The sequence below is a fragment of the Cryptotermes secundus genome, unplaced genomic scaffold, assembly GCF_002891405.2.
Source record: "Cryptotermes secundus unplaced genomic scaffold, Csec_1.0 scaffold171, whole genome shotgun sequence".
Lineage (NCBI taxonomy): Eukaryota > Metazoa > Arthropoda > Insecta > Blattodea > Kalotermitidae > Cryptotermes > Cryptotermes secundus.
This window is the reverse complement of record NW_019726223.1, coordinates 1,535,976-1,554,926: the sequence shown is the minus strand read 5'-3', so window position 1 is coordinate 1,554,926 and position 18,951 is coordinate 1,535,976. Positions and strand designations below refer to the sequence as shown.

The 18,951-nt window shown below is 44.9% G+C and overlaps 2 protein-coding genes across 3 annotated transcripts in view; one reads left to right on the top strand and one right to left on the bottom strand.

Moving 5' to 3' along the window:
* LOC111863878 overlaps positions 1 to 18,951 on the top strand; it is a 478,046-nt gene that overhangs the window by 170,447 nt on the left and 288,648 nt on the right. Inside the window, exon 4 of the mRNA XM_033751255.1 lies at positions 13,773 to 13,827. The gene's annotated coding sequence lies outside the window, so the exon portion shown is untranslated. The remainder of the gene's footprint in view (positions 1 to 13,772; positions 13,828 to 18,951) is intronic.
* LOC111863881 (dual specificity protein phosphatase 10) overlaps positions 1 to 18,951 on the bottom strand; it is a 131,275-nt gene that overhangs the window by 94,703 nt on the left and 17,621 nt on the right. The gene's annotated exons all lie outside the window — the stretch shown is intronic.

The window sequence follows — 18,951 nt, the reverse complement described above, 5'->3', positions numbered from 1 at the left end:
CCCATGACTCAGCGCGCCAGCCGACCCGCCGGACGGGTGGGGAAATGGAATCACTTCGTTCAGCGGGGGAGTGGAGGGACAGTGAAGTAACTTCCTCATTCTGGTCTATTCACGACATCAGGTCGTCAGGCGTGTTTTATGCTGTGGATGACCAATTCTGCCATTCATAATAACCAGGCGACTTTTAACCCGTTAGTACTCACGGTGGAAACATCTGACTCTGTAAAGCACAGTGCTACATATACCCGCCTTCATTAAGTGTATCTTCATGTTCAGATTGTGCGATGATATTGGATGTGTCATCCGGTACTATTGTAGCTGGACACCGTTTCGGAGGAACATGATGCCTCCTTTTTCAGGATTGAATTTTGCAGGGTTATAGGACCTACAGGCAGGTTACCACGAAGATCGTTACTCAGATCCGGGGAAGGAGACGAGGAATAATAGGAACACTGAACAGGAAAACGGTCCTGAAGATGCAGACTAAATATTCATTCGAAATGTTGATATCCATCTCCAAGAGTACACGGTATCATAACCTAATACACTTCTGACCAATCGCCGCCTTGAAAAACTCAGGACTTCATAACCCTGTATTTTGCCCGTACAGTGTATTTTCAGAATAAACAGAAAATATTTCCCTAAAGCATTAATCGAGTATATAATGGAACCGCAATGTGCTTTCTGTGAGGTAGGACCTAAAATTTTAAACAGAGTATGCCCGTAAAATATATTCGGTATTTTTAAGTATTACATTGTAGCAAATTTTTTGCGTAATTAAATTAGATTAAAACGTGAACCTCTCAGAAATACTGTACTTTGGCATGTGATGCCGTATAGACTGGTAGATGTTTATCGACGATTCGGAGAATCATATTGCCTCCATCTTCAGGATCGAAGAATAAGCCAACTAACCAGAGCCATGAAGAAAGTCGTCTTCTGGGTTTAGGCACCGTGTTCACTTTCTCCTTAGATGCAGAGACCATGGCATCATACCTCGTTTCCTTCAGTTCCAACACCACATAACCTCTGACGCTGCCAAAAGGATCTACAGACGCACCAGCTTTTCTGTGCTAAAAGGCCAAAACGAAGAATACACGGTGCCTAAACCCAGAAGACGACTTTCTTCATTGTCATCGCCGTGAAAACCTCAAAACTTACATAACCAGAGCCAGTTTACGACTGACAGTCCATCCGTCTTATGTCGAGCCCCATCGGGAGTTTATGACCATATTTTAGTTTTAATCAAGACTTACTGTTTTATTATTGTTGGGACGTCCTCTCTGACGACAGGGCGGACATGTCAGTTGTCAAGAGNTATATATATATATATATATATATATATATATATATATATGTTGATAATATTTATAATTTTACATGTATACATTATACATAACCCCGAAGGTAAAGCAGCCGGAGCGTAATGCTGACCACTCACCTCAATCTAGTACCGAGGTAAGAAATGGTGGAAGTATACCGTCGCTCCCCCATACGTCTTCATGGCAAGGCACAGCTTTACCTTTACCTTATATGTAATGTCCTTTGCCTCGGTGCGGGGAAGTGCTAAGGGTAGAGGAGCGCCGAGTTAATCAATACGAGCAAGGAGGCCCTTAAACTGGCCAATTTTTGTTGGAAAAGGCGCCTTCTCCCATATATTTCTACGACGAAAAGGGCCCTGTTTTAGGGCCACTGTTTTATTCTCTTCTTTGGCTCTACACGGTTAGAGCCTATACAGTATATCAGGAGGGCCTCAGTTAGATTCGGTCTGGCCCTGTCACTACGGTAAGGGCCCTAACGAGATAAGGGGCGCACAGGAAACCCAGAGAGTGGTCTGACTGACTGGGGCGACGAATTTCCCCTCACCTCCGAACATGTTAGAACCATACCCGTACTCCTCCCTTTGCCCCTCCTGGTTCTCTGTGTGCTCCTCCCCCAGCATATCCGCACAACCCGTTTTCCACGATCGACTTATTCTGCATGCTTGTTTGCTTCCCTGTATTCAAACCTGAATATGGAGGCAGTTTATTCCTCCGAAACGTCGGTAAACTTGTACTAAATTGTGGCGCTCTCCAGTCAACGCCGTGGGAACCTCAGCTTCTACACGGTGATCTTTAATAATCTGTGCAATTTAAACGTATATGAGCAGTGAGTTACCATGGAAACAAGCAAATATCGTTTTTCACAGCGCACGGTAGATGCGGCCCTAGCTCCTGCCACCATTCGCTGTGTCACCAGATTACTGTTGGTTGCGCTGTTCTCAGGAATGCACCAGACCTGCATTTAGTAAGGGGCCTTCATGCGTTGGCTAACTCTGACATTCTTTGTTTCTTATTTTCTCTGTTTACTTCTTTCTCCCTTTTGTTCGATCTCTATCACGTCGCCACTTATTTTCGGCTCCCTTTTATTCTTTTCTTACATCATTTCTATCTGCCTTTCATTTATTTCTCCCCTCATTATTTCCGTTTTCCTACATTTAGTGTACTTTCTTTTTGGCCCCAGTTACAGTAAAGGTAAGGTTCTCTGTGCTTAATTAATAACCAGGACGAGAAGACGTATTTTTTTTTCCTTGGCACTACAGCCCCAGTGTGCCTAGGCCTACCTCCATGAACTTCTCCGTTCACTTCGGTTTTTCTAGATCTTACACATTCGGTAGGACTCCTTGGGCGGGTGATCAGCTTGTCGCAAGGCCTCAACCTGCACACAAACACAGAAAAACGCACACACACACAAACTAAACATCCATGCCCTGAGTGGGATTCGAACCCACGATCCCGGTTTCCAAGCGAGCGAAGACAGTACATGCCCGAGAAGACGTATTACGGGTTGGAAATACAGCCGTATGCATTCTTTCTTTCCTTACGTACTCTCATTTTTCCTATATTTACCCTACTTTCTCCTTTTGTTTCCTCCTTAGAGTAAAGTTAAGGTTTTTCCTATACTTAATAAAGCATCACGCCATGAAGACGCATACGGAAGTGGAGGTGTAGCTCCAAGCGATCTTTCTTTCCTTTTTCCTTTTCCTGCATTTACCGTCGTCGTCTTTTCGCGCCTTAAGGTGAAGTAAGGTTCTCCATGTTCTCAGCCTCGGCAGTAGGAGGCGACTGGCAGCTTCACACCCCGGTACCACTGGTACTCGTTGGGTAAGAAGCTGGGTGGGTCCCAGAACCGGTCTGGACGCTGTAGAGAAGAAACAATTCTTTTACCTTTCCCAGGAAAAGAACCCTGATCCCTCGATCATCCAGTCCCATAGCTTACTCACTACATGGAAACAGCTGTCCCGATTGTTCCTGCATTTGCTCTGTTCTTTATTTCGTAGTCCATCTGTTCTCTTTGTTATTCCTCCGATATTTTTTTTTTATTTTGTACCTTTTCCCCCTAATTTCCTTATCCTCTTTGTCTTCCGTGTTCCATATATTCTCGGTTCTCTTTAGCTGGCTTTTTATCCTGTCCCACATTGAGTCATGCTGACGCACTTCTGCGACTTCATGCGACCGACCCACTTGTCATGTCTGCCCCAGTCAGCGCACTGATAACATTCGACTTCCTGCTGTTGCGTAATTATTACTGAGGTCTCATTAACTCAACAAGTCCCGGGTTTTAACCTCGGCCGCTGTATGTGCTACCCTGATCAAGGCTGTCACAGCGGTGATTACGAAGGGTGCCGTCGTCTGGGACGCAACGCTGTACCAACGCGGTAGTTTGCCGACGTTTCGTAGGAGCATGATCAAGGTGAAATATGCCAAGCAAGAAACTAGCAAGAAGCAGGTGACGAGCAGACCACAGATTCCTGTTTTAATATTTTCAGTTTACCGTTGATTTCAACGAGTCGTTATTTAGTGACACCGATTCTTGCGTCGCTTACTCTTCGACCCTGAAGATGGCGGTAGTACGTTTCTCCGAAACGTTGATACATTTCTCCATCACAAAATATAGTGCACTTCAACGTGTTTAATATTTTTCCTAGTATACTGAAATAGGCCACATCTACTTCCGCTCACATTTCTCCACGTATAACAATTTCTGCGCATTCGACGCTAATTTGGTGTTCTTCTTTGTTACCAAAACGAGTCTTGGCCTCCTTTTCTGTAAAAATTTTGTGAATACCGTTCAGACTAACGATTAGACTCCGTGGATGAAGGATCAGCCTATCACAAGGTAACGCAAGAAAAAGCAGACATCCCGAATATGACTAAAACAGGAACAGGGTTTGAGATTTGAGGTGCTCCCAGAAAATTGCTGTCTTCTGGGATGTGACTCCATGTGATATGTTACAATTTCAGGGTAGATGGAAGTAGCAGGTACCTCCAAAACGTTCTGTCTACCAGGCTGCACAGCGTCACAACCCAAAAGACATTACTCTGCATGACGTGGATCCCTGATTCTGACACCATGCAGGCTAGCAAATGGTTACTAATGTTTCAAAGTGTCATACAGGCTCCATCTTCGAGGTAGAAGTTTAACTGACTACTGAGACTAAATGTTATGGTGCTGAGATTCATATATGCCGAACGCGGAGACGGTGTGTTCCTCCGGAACGCTGAGAACGATCTACTAGACTGCACGGCGTCACATTGCAGAAGACAGTAACCCTCACCATTACTCTGTCGTAGCAGACTCAAGCACGTCATTGGACAATCTGGGAATCGGCGTGGAAACCATATTGTGTCCGTGTCAACTGGTCCGCTCTCCACACAGCCAGCCACGTCGAAGGCTGTCGCATTGAGAGGCGGGTTCACACCGGAATGTAGGCCAGTTTACACTGTGCGCTGCTGACTCACTTTGTGGTCACCACTTCTGTTGCGCACTCAGATATACAATCACATCAGTCTTTCTCTTTTCTGGCCGCCATGTTGATTACAAGGCTGCTTAGAGGCGCGACAAGGTCGTGCCGAACAACTCATCTGACACTTTTGTCACTCGCTGCAGATATTTCAGGGCCAGACCCGACGGAACATTATTCTACACTGTGTTGGGTTTCCTTGATTACTGTCTCTCAGCTGGTGGTCCAAATACCACTTCCGGTTCGAAAATTATAGTGCCCAGTGGTAGCGTAGGCCGACACGCTGTTTTAGTACAGCTATGGGAATTACAATTATATTTCACGGTGAGTAGGTAGGTTTTCCCTGTGCTTCATTAAGCACTACACCATGATGGTAACTGAGGGCGTGGTGGTACAGCTCCACGCATTCTTCTATCTCGGCACTAAATGGAGGTGAGTTGCCAGCTTCACACCGCCTCCGCTTTACCCCCGGTACAATATGCCCTATTCCCCCCCCCCCAAGTGTGAGGGGGTTGGTCCCCATTCTTAACCTCAGCACTAGAGGGAAGCGAATGGTTAGCTTCACGCTCTGGACGCTCTTTCTCCAGGAAAAGAGCCTGTGGGGTAGTGCGCTAGATGGAGGCGAGCGGTCAGCTTCACACAGCCTCCGCTTTACCCCGAGGAAAAGAGCCGCCTATACAACACAAGGGTGAGGATGCAAGTCAGAAAGTTTGCGTACAGAACTACAGTTAAAGAGTTATTTTGCTGACTGCTCTGTGGTATTCACAATGGAACACATTTTAAAAAATAATTTTAATGTTCGGGCTTCATATTTCCTAGATTTTCCTTTTTATTTTAATTTATTTTCCAAAAGTTCGTTTGAAGACGACGCTTGACTTTCCCTCCGCCAGCGCCCATGCTTGGTGCCAGTTAGACACCAGGCTGCATGGGCTCAACAGCCGCTCGGAACGCAGTGAAAAGAATTTTCTAACCCCGTCTGGAATCAAACCCCAATTCTTCAGTCGTGAAAGCTTTAACTATACTAAGACACGATGACTTTACTGTCTCTTAACTAGTCTCTTATTTTGTTTTTAATTTATGTTTCAAAGTAAAAAGAAAATGAACTAACTGAAGTGCCGGCAAATTAAATGTTCCTACAACCATGGAGGCCCCTAGGATTCTTTCCAAGGCTGGGACAGGGGAGAGTTAGACAATTCAGACTTAAATTAAAATCGTTTATGACTATTTTCCAAGATAATCCTAGGATATTCAGCACAGAATAATAATTTCTTTGAAACGGTTAATTTTTATATTCATAACATTTTATATATTTCCTTTTCTTCAGTTGCGATTTTCTTCCAAGAAGTTTTGGTGTTTTGGGGGGGTCATGTAAGCGTAACAGCTCAGGAGCCTTCGCCATTCCATTGCTTCCAGATCTAAAAAAAAATCTCCCTTCCGCATGGGGTTAAGACTGCATGAAGCTATACCTTCACTCTCAAGATAAGTCTTTACAGTGTGTTGCTTACTTAAGAGGAGGGAAAAATTTACCATTTCCCTAACCCCCCCCCCAAATACTCTGTGGCTTTAGTCCGCAAGCGAACTATACCGACCGAGCGACAGTAGCCTAAGTAAAATCTAATTAAAATCGCTCAGCCAATCTGAATTTGTTTTATGCGTACCGACGGGGAGAAGGTCGAATTTTAATTGGCATTCGCAAGATGCAAACGCATCCAGAAATGATCCAGATTCATTGTATTTTTGGCCCCTTCATAATTTTTAATTTAAGTTTGTTTTTGGAATAAGCAACGGATTGCTAAAGGCATCGATGAGGTTTGTGGCGTCTGGCAAATGAACACAATATGGAAATTGCGAAGTGTTTTTGTTTCACGTATCTTGACGTTATTATCATTATCAGTTTGATTATGACACTTGCCACATACGCTGATGAAGTCAGAAACCAAGATAAAATTCTATGTCGCTGTTTTAAATAGGTTGGTCTCCTCTGGCCTTCGCATTATCGCACCAAGACTGAAAGGATCACTGCTTGAATAAGAGGTGCATACTGGAAACCTAGGAACCGATTGTGTGCATTCTTTAATATTTAACAACTCAGCATCTGTCAAGTGCTATTCTCACAATAAGCAACGATTACTTCCCGAAACAGCATTCAAGAACTGGTCTATGTAATGGAGAGACAGGGCGCTTTCTGTGACGTAAGGGTAAAGTTGTAGGCCGCGCCATAGCTCAAGCGGCTCCCTACACAAACAGCAACAGAAACAGAGAATAAAACGCACACAGACATCCATGCCTTGAGTGGCATTCGAACTCAAAATCCCAAAGATCGAGCCAGCGAAGGCAGTTAATAACTGGACCGCGCGGCCACAATGATCGGCCGAGTGGAAGTATAGATCCACATATTCTTGACCTCGGCATTAATAGGAGGTAAGTGGCCCCCCCGCCACTTTATTCCAAGGGAAGAAGCCCCCGGCACCCATTGGATAGGAGTTTGGGTGGGCCCCAGAACCGGTCTGGACGATGTGGAGAAGAGAAAAATTTTGCTCCTGCTGGGACTCAAACTCTGACTCCTCGGCCGTCCAGCCCGTAGCCAGTCGCTATACCGACTGAGCTGTTGATGTGATTATATCGAACTTCAGCTTCTCTGCTTACAAAACGTCCACTTCCTAACCCTTTACCCTTTTTCACTTCCTAAAGCCCTTACCCTGCTCAAAAGTAGAAGGCAAGGGTGCACAGCCTGGGAACCTTCAAAGTAGAATGTAGTGTATCTCGCTATCACCTCTCACCCCACACACACACACACACACTTTCTCTTCCCTCTCTCTCGTGCTTAATAGAGCTCAAGAGTTGACCTGTTTTGTTATGCAGTCCTACAAGAGCGTTTCTCCGAATCCATACGAACTTCCTGACGGAGCGGATTGGCTCAGAGGTGACACTCTGGTTCTGTGAGGTGTCCGGTTCGAATCTCGGTATGGGCACTTGATATCCTGACTAATATTTGTCATTATTTTCCTCAGTCCGTCCATGAAAGTGCTGGCATAGTACCTTGATTAGACCGGGAGCGCTTCCTTTTTAAGTTCCTTCCAGGTCATTATACACCAGTTATCCTACTATTAGACACTATGTAGGGTCAGAGTTCCTGCCTAGAGATCCAGAGGTCCCGGGTTCGATTCCCGGCGCTAACAGATTTTCTGTGAAGTAGTGGTTCTGGAACGGGGCCCACTCAGCCTCTTGAGGATAACTGAGGAGCTATTGCCGGGTAATAGCGGCTCCGGTCTAGAAAACCGAGATTAACGGCCCTGGGAATCCGTTGCGCTGACTACGGGACACCTCTATCCGCTAAAGTTGGGCCTAACTTCGCCGACAAGCGGCGGTCGCTCGGTCGGTATAGTACGCTTGCGGACTACAGGCCAAGCAGTTTGTTTTTGGTTGTAGACTGAGATACCGACAGCATCGTAAAGTAACCCACACATGAAAGGCTCTTCTGACCTATAGATCGCTACGAATATCCTGCGTCACGGCAGAAGTCAGCGATCCAGTTACGAATATTAACAGCCGATTACACTAAATCCGTGTTCTGGACATGTATATGGCCTCCGGTTATTTTTCGTAACTGACAGTTAATCGCTCTTACCACAACTTGTATGCAGCCGGGGTAGCGCAGGCGGTATAGCGACTGACTACGGGCTGGACGGCCGAGGGTTCGGAGTTACGAGTCCCGGTAAGGGCGAGATTCTTATCTACTCTGCAGAGTTCAGACGGGCTATCCTACTGATAGTAGGAATCCTTGGGCGAGTGAGCAGCCCGTCGCAAGGCCGCTACCTGAACACAGGACAAAACAAACACAGAATAAACGCATACACACACCGAAACATCCATGACTTAAGTGAGATTCGAACCCACGATCACAGCGTCCGAGAGACGAGCGAAGACAGTTCATGCCTTAGACCGCGCGGCTACTGTGACCGACTAAAATTTACCTTTACCTTTACCCTAATACAAGAAGAAGAACTTTTCGGGTTGTGCCTCTTCACTGTCCGCATGTAACTCCCAGGGCTGAAGTTTAACACAAGAACAACCTCTGTCTCCTTTATGTTAACAAACACTGGAAGTGGGCTCAAAAATCACTCGTCCCACTTCGATCACCCCATAAAAACAAGTGACTCAGTTGGACAGACGTCACAGATAGACCGCTGGTAATCTTTGCTTTACGTCAGACTGTCTGTGACCCGTCCCTGAAGCTCGAACCCCTAAACATTCTGCTAAGATTCTTTGTGGCCCTGTGTTCTGTATAGGCCGGGCTGCACTCTTCCCGAAGTGTACGCAGTTTATCGTAGCACACTGGTAGCTTTGTGTACCACTTTCTTTAACTTTAATAAACTCTGCTTTTTGCTACAGAATATATAATTTGTTTGGCATGATTCCCAGAATAAACCGTTACTATTTTGGACTAAGTTTACTGTGAGGTATGAACTAAATGTTCAAATGCACTCTACAATTTAAACTCCGACCAAGGAGGAACCCCGTATGAGGGCGGGTTCGAATACCTCTACCTTAGCCCTGCGAGTCGTAGGAGGCGAAGAAAAGGGAAGCCAGTGCCTGAGGGGTGTAACTGTGCCACCCTGTACCTGGGGATATAAATACGGGGACCTGGCCCTCCAGGTTGGGAGAGTCTCGAATCTGAGACAGTAAAATATGGTCATGGGTCCCTCGGGACTCGGACCCAAGAATGGCTGTGCTGACGAGGGGACAGCAGTAATTGTAAGCGACAAATCCGTCATATCGTCAGAGAGAGCGCCCATCATCAACAAACTTTAAACTTTCTGACAGTAATAAATATCTATTCTTGGGCCCAAGATGGGTACTTGACACCCAGCCTGACTGGCTGACTGACTGGCCGTCGGTCATAACATAATTTTGAGTTTGACTTTGACTCCGGCCAAGAGTCAGTGCAGCATAAGGGGCTTAAACTTGATAGTAGTCAGGCCTACCACTGATCAAGTGACCAACTGAAGTTTCGCGTTCATTTCCCATGTAATCTTATGCAAATTATATAAAAATATGTATTCTCTTCAATGTCCTCGGTTTCACTGTGTCCGGTCTGGTTGCTGAGCGACCATAATGGATTTTTTTTTAACAAAATACAGTGGAACCTCGCTTAACGAGCACAATCAGTTCCAGAATCTTACTCGTAATGCGAAATACTCGTTAAGCGAAACAATTTTTTCCCATATAAATTAATGTAAAATACGATAATGCGTTCCATCCCGAAAAAAAATGCTCAAAAAATTTTATATATAACGTTTATTAAAAGAAAATTATATATACATTGTTAAGGAGCGTGAATCATTTTCATCTTTTCTTCTATGCGGAATGAACCAACCTGGGATACGAATTCGATTTGCAGAAAAAAAAATCGAAGTAATTAGTTTATTATTTATGATATATATCTAATTCCTTTTTACCAGAAAGCTGTCTAGAGACATTTTTTCTGCCGACGCTTCAAAATTTGGTGAAAATGCGACACAGCATTATCATTAAATAAATTTGTAGCGCGAATAGCCACTGCCTTATTAGGGCGATGCTTCTCAATGTACGGTGCAACAGTTTCCCATGCTTTCAGCATTTCTCTTATTGCGCCAGAAGATTGTTGCTTTGCTGTTACCTCCTCCTCCTCCTCCTCTGACAAACTCTCCTCCACAACTTCTTGCCGTGAAACACAATGCAACTCCAAATCGTGCAAATCGGTGATGTAGACCGACTGTATGTGCGTGCTAGATCAGCCACGCTCACACCTCGTTCTCGCTTTTCAATTAATTTACGTTTCATTTCTACGGTTATTTTTATTCTCTTATGGCTGTCATTTTGCGGCTTTTTCTTTGGGGAAATTTTTGCAAGGGTTATTAAACTTTGCACAAAAAATGACAAATAATATGTCTGAACACAAGTTTGGAAAAATGTGTGATCACAAGCGACACTAAGATGCTAGCAGAACGAGTGCTAAACACAGACTGATGTAGCAAGCGCACAATCCGGGACTTCCCTCTCGTCACTCGTTATGCGAAAACTCGCTCTTTAAGCGAGTCACCCTTTACAGTTTGTTTTGCTCGTTATGCGAATTATTCGTTATGAGAGGTGCTCGTTAAGCGAGGCTCCACTGTATATAAAACGAACAAATTCTCTGTTCCATGGCCATTTCATTGCTTGCCAACATATCAATACATAATGCGATTATTTTGGACTGTAGTTACGTAAGAAAACGGGCGATTTCGGTATAGGTTGCATAATAGAATTTGAACTCTAACTCTTTGAAGCAGGAAGTTCATTTGAATAATCTATAGAAACGCAGGTCGTACCTCACAGAAAACACATCGCGTCTCCATGAGACCGACCAACCGGTTAATGCCGTTTAGGGAAATAATCGCTCTTTATTACGAGAATCACCCAAAACAAGAGTTCAGGCAGAATCTAGAGTTTTATAATATTAAAGCGGGTGGTACATAACCTTATAATTATTCAGTCCCTCACAACCTGCTTTGTTTAGTTACAGTGACCCTGATCTGGTGTTGGATTTGGGGTTCTTAGAAGCGGTTAAAGGTAAGTTGGCCCTGTGTTAAATTAATTAAGCACTGCGCCATGAAAACGTATGGGGAAGCGGAGGTATAGCTCCAGGATTTTTTACTTCGGAAGTAGATGGAGATGAATGTTCGCACAACAGTGACTACGAAAAATACTGTGTTCTGGGATGTTACTCCTCACAGTCCTGTGCTACACGGCGTCACGTACCAAAAATCATGTGGTATGTTAACAAGGGGTTGACTGTAATAGCTTCGGTTAAAGCGTCCGCGAACAGACATTGCGGACCCACAAGGAGGCCATGGCGAAAGAACCAGCGTTGCCGGTTGAGTTCATCTCCTGCCCGGGTCGATCTGTGGTGACGTCAGAGCACTGAGTCATCAACATTCATGGTCGTCTACGTCACAGGGGAACTCTCTCTATCACTGTCTCTCTCACAGTTCCGTCCACTGAGTAGTGTTCTCTTTTATGACTGTTTTAATATTTCATTTCAATAAGTGCGTAGTGTCCATGAGTGTAATTTATAATCATGCGCCACACTATAAACAGGAGTAGGTAACTGTTGTGTAAGGCCGGGCTATAGCTCAAGAGGTTAGTCGCTGGCTTCCCACCACGGCGGCCAGAGTTCGATCCTTGGGCTCAAGTGGGATTTGTGGTGGACAAAGTGGCGCTGGGGCGGGTTTTCTCCGAGTACTTCATCTTTATTCCACCATATTCTCCATCATCATAATGACCCGGGGCAGGCTACAATTGGCCAATCAGTGGCCTCCTTGCCGAGTGGACCCAGGCGGACTCCATCCCCCACTAAGCGAATTATAAAAAAAGTAATTGTTGTGGGCCACGAAACTATTATTATTTATTATTATTACACTGAGTATACTACGGCGATGATTACCCTGAAGATGGAGGCGGTATGATTCTCCGAAATATTGATAACAGGACGGGCTGACATATCTTGATATTGGCTCGTATTCGGGAGATTCTGGGTTCGAATCTCGACCGAGACACCGGCTAACCTGACTGAAATGTTTGGTTGTTTTCCTCAGTTCCTCCAGACAAATTCCAGGACAGTGCTAGGTCACGATAACTTCCTTTCACATTCCTTCCAGTTCATCAGTCATTTCCTTATTCGACGTTGTGTACCAACTGACAGCATCGCATAATACCGCCCCACCCCCCACACACAAAACAGTGTATTGTATTATTGTAAGGTTTTAACGTTGGTGGTCACCGTTCATAATATTATATTTCAGCATCCTGTTGCAGTGAAGCATCTCACTTATAGCCTTCTTCCGTCTATAATGCAACATTATCAATGCAGATTTAGATGGCGCTAATCCACATTTAAGTCACTAAAATGTTCGTTTAAATGTTTAAAAATGTCACTAATATATATATATATATATATATATATATACATTCTATGCTTATGAGCTATATGTTTCGGCCACACAGGGCTGCCTTCATGCAAAACATTTTTAAGGAATCCACTGCACTGCGCAATTTGTCAATAGTACTCCTCAGGTACGTCATTATAATTATTAATTATGGCGTTATATGATGTCTGTTCTTCCTGTCTTTTGTCTTGCGGCCGCTCTGTGCACCATTGGGTATGCCGCTCCCTTGGTAGTGTGTATCTTGTGTTGATTTGTGTTCCAATTGCTATCCTGGAATTATTGAGTAAAGCCACGAATAATATAAATCAGGGGATCTGATCTTTGGATTGAGATTTATATTTATTATTCGATTATTTTATAAAGGGGTAAGTGTAATACGCCGGTCACGGTAGCCGAGCGGTCTAAGGCATGTACTGTCTTCGCTCGCTCTGAAGCCGGGATCCTGGGTTCGAATTCGACACAAGGCATGGATGTTGTGTTTGTGTATGCGTTTATTCTGTTTCTGTTGTCCTGTATTTAGGCAGAGGCCTTGCGATGAGCTGATCACCCATTAAATGAGTCATACTGTCTGTAAAATGATCATGAAACTGATAAATCAGCCCTGTGCTCCAAAGTGAGAGCAAGAGGATATTAAAAAAAAGTAGTACGTCCAAAGTTTTAGCTGGAAAAATCCTGAGAGAAAGGGACTACTTGGAAGATCTAGGAGTAGATGGAGTATATAATGGCTCATAAAGCAGTAGGATGCTACGGTGCAGACTGGATGTAACTGGCTCAGAATAGGGATCAGAGGCGGACGCTTGTGAACGCGGTAATGTACTTTGGGTTCCATAAAAGACGGGAATTTATTGACGGGCTGAGCGACTGATAGCTTCTCAAAAGTTGACTCAGTTCCATAAGTCATGTTCAGCATAGGTATTCTTGTGCTGAAATAGGTGAAGTAACGAAAGGACTGAAGCAGAATAATGTTTCCGAAGGGAGATAGTACGTGCTAGCACTTAAACAGTGACTTTCTTATCTTACAGGTGTTACCTCACACTGCGACGACAACAGCTCTGGAAGTGCTGAATCTTCAAGAAGGTAGGACAACTGATCTACGGCCTATATTGATAGATTCTTAAAGTGCTCATTCATGCATCTCATCCCTTGTATCCACAGACGCAAATGAAATGGCCGTGGTTTCACCGGCGACTGAAATGTAAGGCTACTGATAGGTCGCGCCATAGCTCAAGCGGTTAGTCGCTGGCTTCCCACCGCGGCGGCCAGGGTGCGATCCCGGGTTTGGTAAAGTGGGATTTATGTTGGAAAAGTGGCGCTGGGGCAGGTTTTCTCCGAGTACTTCGGTTTCCCCTGCCAATCTTCATTCCACCAATTGCTCCACAATCACCCTCACCTATCATCTGTGGCTAGTACAATAGGCCAGAAGTGGCCGCAGTACAAGGGACTTAGTCCCTTGCCGGTAATTTGACTATGCTGTCTTGATCTACATTACATAGCGTCAAATAGTCGATGATTGATGAATTATAAAGGATTTGGAAGAAAACGGTCATGACGTACTCAGAGAGCTACCCTTATACTTTTCGGGAGGGTAAAGGTAAATGTAAAGTTGTTCTTGTGCTTAACTAATTAAACACTACGCCAGGAAGGTGTATGGGGAAGTGGATGTATATATCCATATTTTCTTGACCTCGGCACTAGTTGGAGGTGAGTGGTCAGCTTCACGCCCCTGCCGCTTTAACCCCGGGGGAAAGAGCCCCGGTACCTATTGGATAGGAGGTTAGGTGGACCCCAGAGGCGGTCTGGAAGAAGTGGAGAAGAGAAAATTTTTGACCTTATCGGGACTCGATCGCCGACCCCTCTGTCGCCCAGGCCTAGCCAACCGCTATACTGATATGCTTTCATATTTTATTATTCCTAGTGGGGTGAGGCTGAGTTCACTTGGTACTGCGGCCACTACTGGCCTATTGTACCAGTCCCAGATGATAGGTGTGGGTGATTGTGGAGCCACTGGTGGAATGAAGATTGGCAGGGGAAACCCGAAGTACTCGGAGAAACTGCCCCAGCGCCACTTTGTCCACCACAAATCCCACTTGACCAGACCCGGGATCGAACCCGGGCCCCCGCGGTGGGAAGCCCGCAACTAACCGCTTGAGCTATGGCGCGGCCAAATCCATACTTACTTTCGTACTATGGAGCTAAGCCCTTCTTGAGGAGAAGCCATATCTGCAGCTTCTCGAGAATTTCCCAGCATTTTATGGAACCCGAAGGTTCATTACCGTGGTCACAAGAGCCCTCCGCTGGTCCCTATCCTGAGCCAGATCAATCCAATCCATACCATCCCTTCCTATCTCTCTAAGATCCATTTTAATATTGTCCACTCACCTACGCCTTGGTATTCTCAGTGGTCTCCTTTTCCCACCAATATCCTGTATGCATTCCTCTTCTCCCCAATTCGTGCTACATGCCCTGCCGAACTCATCGTTCTTGAATTGATCATTCTAATTATACTTGGAGAAGAGTCTAAGTTATGAAGCTCCTCATTATGCAGTTTTCTCCAACCGCCTGTCACTTCATCCCTCTTCGCTCCAAATATTCTCAACACCCTGTTCTCAAGCACCCTCAGTCTATGTTCCTCCCTTAATGGATGTTTGGTGTGTGTATGCGGGTTATTCTGTGTTTCTGTTGTCCTGTGTTTAGGTAGCGGCCTTGCGACGGGCTGATCACCCGCCCAAGGAGTCCTACCGTCTGTGAAAAATAATTGCGGAACTGAATAAGAGGTCTGGGCCCTTGAATGGGCTGTAAGAGCCATTGAGAAAAAATGTATTAATATACCATCGTCATAAACGTTTAGATCTTATCTACTAGGTGCATGTCCCTTAAGTGTATAGACTACTAGGATAACGGTAATTATATGAACCATGTGTTTTTTACATCTACCCACTGGATTTAGCGTGAGGAGTACGGCAAGATGTAGCGGGATAGTGGCTGCAAGTGAATTGTGGGTGGCAGGGTGACGCTCTATAACCCATATACACCCTTCAGTCCTTACCTGAAGTAGTGGACTCGACAAAATCGACTGAGTACAGACAGGTCTAACACACGGACAGTACAATTGCATTGTTTTGTAATGTTCAGCAATTCTGGATGTATTTGGTTCTCCGAATCCGCTGTGGCTGTAAAACGATGTGCTTTGCTTGCAACGCGGCGATATGTTGACACGGTCTCACTTTGCGAACGCATTTCTGTTGACTCACAAACTTCTGTGGTGGGAGCAGATCCATCGCCATTCAGGTTCCTATAATGCCTACGCATCTTTCATTCACTGCGTTCACATGTTCTTTATTCATTCCATTTCATATCTTTCCTTGGGCCCGCGTTAGGTTCAGCTCAGTGAAGATTTTTCTCTTCTCCATAGGGCCCAAAAGATTCTGGGGCCCCTCAAGCCTCCTATCCAGTGGATACAGGGGGCGCTTTTTCGCAGGAGGCAAAGCGATCGGTTAATGAAGCTGACCACTTACCTCCATCTAGTGCTAAAGTCAAAAAAGACGGAGCTATACCTCCACTCCGCTATATTTCTTCTTGGCGTGGTGCTTTACCTTGTACCATATCCATCCTTTATTAATTCTCCTTCATCCAGTAGTCTGTTGAGTAGACTGGTGTAGCGGTGACGGTGCAGACTTGAATTCGGGAGGCTCTGGGTTCGTATCTTGGTCGAATTGTCGGATATCATGAGGTCTGTCTTGGTCTCATTCCGTCCTTTCATATAAATACCGGCATAATACCTCTGTTAGGGCACATCGGCTTAGTTTCCGAATCCTTCCCGATCCATTCATCAGTCATCCTGCAACTTGTCGTGTTATTGTTTAAGCTACTGAAAGCGTTTTTGAATCAACCATAAATACCAATGGGGGCAAGCGGTAGCGTAGTTGGTTGAGGCACTATGCTACAAGCCGGAAGGTCGCAGTTTCGAGTCCCGATGAGGTGGATGTTTTCAATTGACCTAAACCTTCCAGCCGCACTATGGTCCTGGGGTCGACTCAGCCTCTAACAGAAATGAGTACCAGGAATCTTCCTGCGGCTAAAAGTCGGCCGGAGCGTAAGACTGACAGCCTCACCACCATCTGTGAGCCGATTGTTTACAACAGTGTTATTCAATCTTTTTTTATTCGCGTATCCGCAGATATAATTTTCTTCAATCGTATACCCCGAAAGTTGTTCGTGTATAATTCAAGTTATAGTCTATAATCTACATCTAAAATAAGTTAAATAATCTACATAAAATCAATGTATTAAATAATAAGTTTCAAATGAGAAAGTGGAGAATCAAGTTATTAAACAATAAATGCTTACCATATATAAATTGTTATTGCTAGTGGGGTGGGACTAAGTCCCTTGCACTGCGGCCAATTCTGGTCTATTGTACCAGCCCCAGGTGATAGGTGAGGATGATTGTGGAGCAACTGGTGGAATGAAGATTGGCAGGGGAAACCGAAGTACTCGGAGAAAACCTGCCACTTTGTCCACGACAAATCCCACTTGTCCAGACCCGGGATCGAACCCGGGCCGCCGCGGTGGGAAGCCAGCTTGAGCTATGGCGCGGCCCATCCATATATAACTTAATAAAGCGACAGATATATTTCAGGAAAGTAAAATTTTATGACTGAATATTTTATCAATTATTAATGTGGATCTGTCCTGTTAATGAGACGATTGACCTTGTTTCTGGCACGCCAGCACCTCAATTCGGGGACGAACTTTAATTTTACGTACCCCGTAAAATATCTTCACGTACACTCGTGGGTATCCGTACCCCAGGTTGAAGGCCATTTCTTGAAAATGTGGGAACCTCGACGTCTCACAACCCTATGGGCCTGCACGCCCTATTACAGGGATAGCTTTACCTTTACCGTAAATAAAAATTCGAAAATCGGTGCGAAGACATTGCGCGTACTTCCTCATGTACAATTTTCCTCACTTACGTTACTTTCCGTATACTTTCTTATCCGTTATTGATATGTTTCTTTTCTTTCTCAAGTTTTGTTTCCTTTTTCAAAACATTCATAAGGGCGGGTGCGTAATTTGTGCCCCTTGCCGCCGCCGATAACTGAATTGTCGATGTAAGCACATTAATAGTCTGCTCAGGATTTTGGGTATGGCTAAATCAAAACTATATTTCTGAGAAGAAAACGTCGTATAACAACCCAGTAACTCCAACCCAATCACGTCGTGAAGATGTATGGGGGAACGTAGGTATGGCTGTACNGTATTCACAAGCCATTCACCTGCTCTGAAGATGGAGGCGATACGTTCCTCCGAAACGTCGGCCAAAACGAAGAATACACGGCGCCAAAACCCAGAAGACGACTTTCTTCAGCATCAGAGCTACTTTACGACTGGCAATTTACCGCCAATCAGTTCTTGGCGACAAGCCCCTTGAGACTCACGATCGGCATTTCTTTTTTCGGGCTGAACACTTGCTTTCTTAGTTTTTATATAACATTCTCTCTGACGAGAAGATGTTTCTGTCGTTTACAATTGCTGCTGGCCCTCGCCAGCGCAGTCACTCTCGGGTCGGAGTCCCGTGGGACCCGTGACCACGTTTTACTGTCTCACATTCAAGACTACCGCAACCTGGAGGGTCAGGTCCCCGTATTTATGTCCTCCAGACACTGGGTTCCCTTTTGGTCACCTCCTACGACTCACAGGGCTACGATGGAGGTATTCGACCTCGCCTCCACACGGGTTTGACCTCTTGGAAACAGAAGAACGCGAAACTCTTATATATAGCAGTCGGCAAGATACAAGTAAATTCTGAACTGAGGGCTAGCAAGTCAAGTTGCTATAAGCGCTCTATCACCGTGTTTGAGCCTACAACTTTTGCAGGTGTGACTAAGCTTATATTACGTAAGCGCAACATTTTACCGTGCTAAAGCACTTAGGACGTCTGCAGGTCACGTGACAAGGGAACAAATGACTGCAGTCCTCAATAAGCATGTCACGTGGCTCCTGCGTTTCGCTGCTCAGATCGATAAATATATCCTGGAATTAGTTGCATTTGAAATATGAATATTCAAACGTGGGATGAATGAAGAGGTTTATTTATTCACGCGTTGGGGAGAGGATGGTGGAAGTGATAATGAACGCAATGGCCGGCAAGTGGAGGAAGGAGGAGGAAAAATCCTAAAGCATCGGCCGTCATTAAAT